The sequence below is a fragment of the Thamnophis sirtalis genome, unplaced genomic scaffold (assembly GCF_051295495.1).
Source record: "Thamnophis sirtalis isolate CommonGarterSnake01/CBP01778 unplaced genomic scaffold, rThaSir2_p1.2 scaffold_5, whole genome shotgun sequence".
Lineage (NCBI taxonomy): Eukaryota > Metazoa > Chordata > Lepidosauria > Squamata > Natricidae > Thamnophis > Thamnophis sirtalis.
Genome location: NW_028261385.1, coordinates 2,588,219 through 2,595,227, shown reverse-complemented (window position 1 = coordinate 2,595,227; position 7,009 = coordinate 2,588,219).

Genomic DNA, 7,009 nt, shown 5'->3' with positions numbered 1-7,009 from the left:
TGTATTCAGGCAACGTGGGTGGAAAGGCACAGGGCCTCCTCCTCCTCCTCCTCCTCCTCCTCCTGCTCCAGGGCTCTTCGGGCTCGGTGGATCCGTTCCCACTCACAAACCCCCACCATTCCGCCTCCGCTGTCCTTCCCCCATGCTTCCCGCGCGCTTGCTTTTAGCCCCGCGGGGTCTTTGGCGGGCCGCCGTAGGGCTGGAAGGCCATTCCGCCTGCAGGCGCAGGGCCGCTGGGAGGCAAGATGGCCAGCCCGTTCCAGAAAGGCGCGGGATCTGCTGCGAAGCTGGGCGGAGGATGCTGCCGGGGCCCGCAACGCCGCAGCTCCCCCAGTTTCCCGCGCCGGCGCGGCTCGCGTTCAGCACCGCGGCGGGGGGAGAGCTCCGAGCTCCTTCAGCACCAGGAGCCCCGGACAGCTCCCGCCGGGCCCGCTCCCCCCCCCCGCCCCAGGGTTGCCCACCCGCCCGCCCTCCGCGCACTCACCAGCCGGCGGGCGCAGGCTGAGCCCGGCGAGCAGCTGGAGCAACAGCTGGAGCCGCCCGAGAGCCGCGCCGCCCATACCGAGAAGTCCGCGCCGGGACGGGCCGCCGCGCTCGGGCTCCCGCAGAAGTGGCCGCAGCCATGACGTCGTCGGGGCCAGCTGCCGCCCGGCTGCCGCGCCTTTCCCATTGGCCCGGTGCGAGAGGCTGCCCGGGAAGGCCGCGGGTGCCCATTGGCCGCCACAGCCGCCACTCACGCACCCGCCGAGCAGGAAGGCTCCGCCCCTGCCACGGCCCGGGGGCCGCTGGGCTGAACTCCTGTGCGCTTGCCCGGCGTGGAGACGGCGGCGGCGGCCTGGAAAGCCACGATTTGACCAGCCACGATTTGGCCTTTGGTGCCCGGAGCGGCGGAGCGGCGGAGCGGCGGAGCGGCGGAGCCTCGGAAGAAGGAGCGGGCTGCGCAGGAGCGTGGAGGTTGCCTTCCGGCCTCCCGGGGACCCTGGCAGGGAAGCGGCCACAGCGGGGGCGCAGCAGGCCTGGGGAATGGCCGCTGGTTCCTTATGCAGCTTAAAACCCCATCTCCAGAAGTGGGGTCCCCCTCAGGAAGGCTTTCCCCGAAGGGCTTCAGGCAGACTTTGTATTCAGCCACATTCTTCCCGCATCCCATTGACCTCAACTCACCTGAAGTTTTAGCATAAACGGTGACGTCATGCCAGCCCATAATTCCGTCAATCACACTCCCTGGGTGGACAGCAGAGAAACACGGATTTCCTGGAAGTGACAAGGAAACTATCCTGTTTTATCACCACAATCTTCCCAGTCTGAGGAGAGAAACTTCCATCTCCAGAATCAATCTTATTGTGAGTAAATAGTATAGTCTTTATTGTCATTGTACAAAATAAATACAACGAAATTGTTTTTAGCCTCACTGGTGCAAAATTATAGTGGAAACGAAAAAAGAAAGAAAGGGGGAAAATAGTCATATGTTTCCACATGTGCATGGAGTGATTGTGGTTGTATTTAAAAGTCTGACAGCCCAAGGATAGTCTTTAAACCTATTTGTTCAACTGGCTATTCTTTGATGTCTTCTGCCTGATGATAGAAGTGCAAAGAGACACAGACCAGGGTGTGAATCATCTCTGAGCATCTTCCTTACTCTGCTAAAGCAGCGAGATCTGGTGATGTCACCCAGTGGTGTCAGAGGGCAACCAATGGTTTCTTGTGCCGAATTGATCACTCTCTGTAGTGCCTTCCTGTCCGCAGCTGTTAATAGCAGTTAGACTTATATACCGCTTCATAGGGCTTTCAGCCCTCTCTAAGCGGTTTACAGAGTCAGCAAATTGGCCCCAACAACAATCCGGGTCCTCATTTTACCCACCTCGGAAGGATGGAAGGCTGAGTCAACCCTGAGCCGGTGAGATTTGAAAAGCCGAACTGCAGAACTGCAATCAGCTGAAGTAGCCTGCAGTGCTGCATTTAACCACTGCGCCACCTCGGCTCTGTTAAACCAGCATACCATATTATAATGCAATATGTGAGGACGCTTTCTATGGTGGAGCGATAGAAAGAGGTCATCAGCCGTGGTTCCACCTGATTTTTTCGCAGGACTCTAAGGAAATGAAGTCTCTGTTGGGCCTTTCCAATCACCAGAGACGTGTTGTTTTCCCAGGTGAGATCTTGACTAATAAGCACTCCCAAGAATTTAAAAGAGGAAACTCTCTCCACACAGCCCACCTCGATATACAGTGGGGCAGGTTCCTCTCTGTGCTTCCGGAAATCTAGCACCATCTCCTTTTTCTTACTAGTATTTAGATATAAGTTGTTTTTGGAGTAAATCAGCGGGCCAAGAAAATGCGGTCCAAAGGGGATATTTAGACCCCTGATGAAGGAGAGCGCAGCCTGGGAGCTAAGCTAGCTCAGTCACCGGGACTGGAGGTGTCGTCTTCCGAGCTTGCTGGCGTCCCTCCCCAGAGAACTTCTCTCTACTTCTTGGTAAGGTAGAACAAGGAGGGACATACATTGCAACCACCGGATGAGCCTGTGGCCCTGAATGGAGGGGGGGCTCCTCAATTTGCCCAGTGCTCTTCAGCATCTTCATCCATGATTCAGATCAGGGGTCCTCAGCCTGGGGGATGTGAGGGGATTGCAACCAGGCCATGAATGGCAAGTGTGTGCGCACATCCTCACTTGCGTGATCAGCAGGCAAACACGTGCCTTCTCACTGGTAGGTGGGTGGTAAATCAGCACTTCTACTCACTGACAAAGGGCCCATTTCCCACTCTTCAAAAATTTCTCTGGCTGTTTTTGTCCCTACTTGGCCAACAATCGTAGCAGCTGTGAAATTGAACGCATGTCCTTGTTCACTGCAATGTGAGGCTACCAATGAGTTTGGGTCTCTTTCTCTGACCACTCACTCGTGTTCTTGCGATCTAGTAGTTGGCTTCCTCCCCATTTGCCCTACATAGTCAGAGGGGCAATACATGCAGGGAATCTCGTAAATTATATTCCTCCCATCTCCAAATGATCTTTGTAGTGCACGATTTGTCCTTACATGGTAAGCCTCTGGGTGGTAAGCGAGGCCCACTTGCACAGTAATTCTAAAAGTCTACTATGTTGTTTTTGAATATGAACTTCTTGGCGGCAGATTAAGTTTTAATTTTTGTAATTTTGTGAAAGTTCCCCCCCCTTTTCATTGGTGAATGCAATCCATTTATGTTAATTGATAGCTTCTGTATTTCTTACTCCATCTTCTCACTTGTATAATTAATTGTAATTGTAATTTAATAAATTTATATGCCGCCCAATCCTGTAGGACTCCGGGCGGCTTACAAGGTACAAGAGTAAAAATAAAAAGTTAAAATATAGGGAAAGAGAAAACAGATTTAAAAGCAACACACTATACACTCAACCTAGGTGGGGCTGGACCTCGTTCATGGAGTCAACAGCCCCAGGCCTGCCGGAACAGCCAGGTTTTAGTGGCTTTTCGGAAGGCCGAGAGAGTGGGAATGGTCCGGATCTCTGCGGGGAGATTGTTCCACAGGGCTGGAGCAGCTACAGAGAAGGCCCTCCCCCGAGGGGTCGTCAGCCGACATTGTCCGGTCGACGGCACCCGGAGAAGGCCCACCCTGTGAGATCTTATCGGCCTTTGGGAGGTATGTGGCAGGAGGCAGTCTCACAGATATCTGGGTCCTAGGCCATGTGGGGCTTTAAAGGTAATAACCAGCACCTTGAAGCGTGTTCGGAGACCAATAGGAAGCCAGTGCAGCTCGCGGAGGATAGGTGTAACATGGGTGTATCTAGGTACACCCGATATCACTCGCACGGCTGCATTCTGGACCAACTGTAGTCTCCGAACACTCTTTAGGGGCAGCCCCATGTAGAGCGTATATAGGTCGTATTGTTCTAGTAGTTGATTTTATTTTTCTCTGTTTCCTTACTTTTGCTCCTCCTTGTTCTGCTTGTCCTGTTCTCTCAGATTCACTTTCTTCCTGCCGTATAGTCTTTTCCACATCTGCTAGTTCTCTCTGCCCTTTACATTCGCCTTCCTCTCCCTTTCCCTGCTCTTCAGTAGTTCCAAAGTGACATTCATAGAATTCATAGGCTTTGCCTAGTGAGTCCAAGCTATAACTTTTGTCATTCCAAGTTACCAAAATTCCCTCTGGTATCTATCAGCCATCTAAAATTTACAGTACATTCCTTGTGTAGGTGTGGATCACCCATGGCCCAGTGCATAACGGGGCATGCGCGGCCACACTGAACCACATAGGAAGAAACAAACTCCTAAAGAACATAACATCCTTATAGTACTCCATAACATCCTAATATCCTGATAGTGAATAACATAACATCCTGAGATGTGCCCTACCAATGACGCCCAGGATTTGACCATATATAGACAGAACTTCCCTGAGCAGTAGATTAGCAATTGTACTTTTACAGGCTGTTTTTAACCACATGCTATTGCTCCTCCTGCTTTTGTCCTATCTCAATAAAAGGGGCTACCAGACCCCCAATCTTGGTTGCTCCATCTCGAGAAAGATCGTGTCCTGTCTTTTCTCAACATTGGCCTCATGGACAAACCACGGGAACATCACACATTGTATTTAACCAGCTGACCTGTCAAGAATTAATGTTGTCTTCTTTGGTTCCTTACTCTCTTGGCACCTGTTTCAACACCACAATTTCTTTGCCTTTATGTTGCCGAGGTTCATCTCTTGCTTTTTAAAGTACTTCAACTCTTATCATCTTCTTGACAAATCTGAGATGAACTTCTCTTGGGAGATTATGTCTTCTCGCATAGGCTATTTCTGCTGGGGATACTGCCAGAACAGTATAATAAAGGGAACACATGTTTAATTTTGCATGTAGTAACAGCAGCAAGAATAGTGTTTGCACAACAATGGAAAATGAAGAAGTCCTGACAGATGAAAGTGACGAAATTAATTATGCCCAGACGACACACTGTTCAGATTGACATGGAACTTTTTATGGTTTTAAAGAAAAAAATGTTATCAATAAAACATACTGTCAGCCTCTGCTTTGATGCTGCTTCGGCTGCCATTGAAACGGGGAGAGGGGGCATGGTATTTGGGAAGGGAATCATTATGTGCTGGAGGAAGATTCTAGATGCTGGCCTGACCATCTCATTGCGCATGCGGAGGAAGGGAGTTTCCCGCCAAGGTTAACTGTCCAGCATTCCACCCTGGTGAGGTTTTTTTGAAGATATCTCCCACCTGACACTTGGGTGAATTATAATTGGACTATGGACTGGGCTCCCAAGGGGAGGGGATTGAACTATACATGATATTCTTTGCTTTCGCGCCTAATTAACCAGATTCAGCTTTGCTTTGCTACTTTTTGTTTGTAATTAGTAAAAGTACACTTAATATCAAGCAAATGGAGTTGAGTGGTTATTGATTATTAAATGAAGTAGCATCTGACACATACAGTATATATTCAAAAGAACCGGCCTCCGGCCCTCTGGAATGAACTCCCCGCAGATCCAGGACTCTTGGGAACCTGCAGCGAATCCCCTGAGGATCTGACCTATTAATTTATTAGCAAACTATTAATGGGTTTTTGCAAACGAGCAATGAATTGGCTTCACCCACAGCTGATCCAACTTAATTGCTTTGTTAGCTTGACAGAGTCATTGTTAGAACCACCGGTTAGCTAACACCTATTTCATCACTTACCTGAAGAAACCAGAGAGGTTAACCGCAAACAAACGGTTCAGCCAAAGGAAAGTGGATTTGCAACCATGCAGAAGAATTTTGCAAGTGGGCCTTTAGTGTCACGAGGAAAAGGTGGCATTTCCTTAAGCCTTGGCCAAGAATATCCGGGCAAAGGTTCAAAAGCAAACAGCTCAACATTAGCAGGTCAAAAAACGACCCAGGAAGTGGAGAGCTTATTTTATTTATTAATTTAATAGCAATAGCAGTTAGACTTATATACCGCTTCATAGGGCTTTCAGCCCTCTCTAAGCGGTTTACAGAGTCAGCATATCGCCCCCCAACAACAATCCGGGTCCTCATTTTACCCACCTCGGAAGGATGGAAGGATGAGTCAACCTTGAGCCGGTGAGATTTGAACAGCCGAACTGCAGAACTGCAGTCAGCTGAAGTAGCCTGCAGTGCTGCATTTAACCACTGCGCCACTTTGGCTCTAATTAATTTTTATGCCACCCATCTCAATAATGCAGTGACTCTGGATGGCTTACAATGTAACACCAGTTTAAAAGTGCTAAAAAGAATTGAAACGAATAAAAACATTAAAAGTTAAGAAGGAAGATAATGGACAGCCTGGGGGTGAGAATGTTCTGTACTACATCAAACACCCCCCCCCCTCAAAAAAGTGAATGGCCGAGGCACCATTGGGACAGATGCTGTTCCAAGAAGAAAGGAAAGGAAAAGGGGTGGGGTTTTTTGGATGTGTCAGTAGTCCAAGGAAGAGGGAGGGGGGAGTAAATCTGTTGCAAGGAGGAACCTGGGACAGCAACCAACCAATCAACTATCTGTCAATGCCCGCAGCCCGAAGTCTTGGGATGATAGATCGCGGGGGGGGGGGGGGGGGGTTTGCAGCCAAACAGTCTTGGGTGCTTGTTAGAAGGAAGGGGAGGGAATGGAGGCTCTCCTGGACCTCCCTATGACTGTTTTTCACACTTAACGACCGTTGCAGCATCCCCATGGTCAGGTGATCCAACTGACTCTCACTTATGACGGGCTCTGTGTCCCAGAGTCACGTGATCTCCTTTCGCGACCTGACCAACGAAGTCCACAGGGAAGCCAGATTCACTTAACGACCATGTGACTTACTTAAGAACTGCCACTAGTCGCTTAACAACAGTGGCAAGAAAGGTCGTAAAGTGGGTGAAGGCCAGGGCAAATGCGCGGGGGCGTGTCAGCCGAGGAGGAGGAACCTTGGCGGAGAAGCAGGCGTGGCGTGAGGGTAGAAGCCGAAAAGTCCCATCCCGTTTCTGCATCTGATGATGGGCCAGAGAGGCCTTCGGGAGTGATGGGGGTGGGCAGTT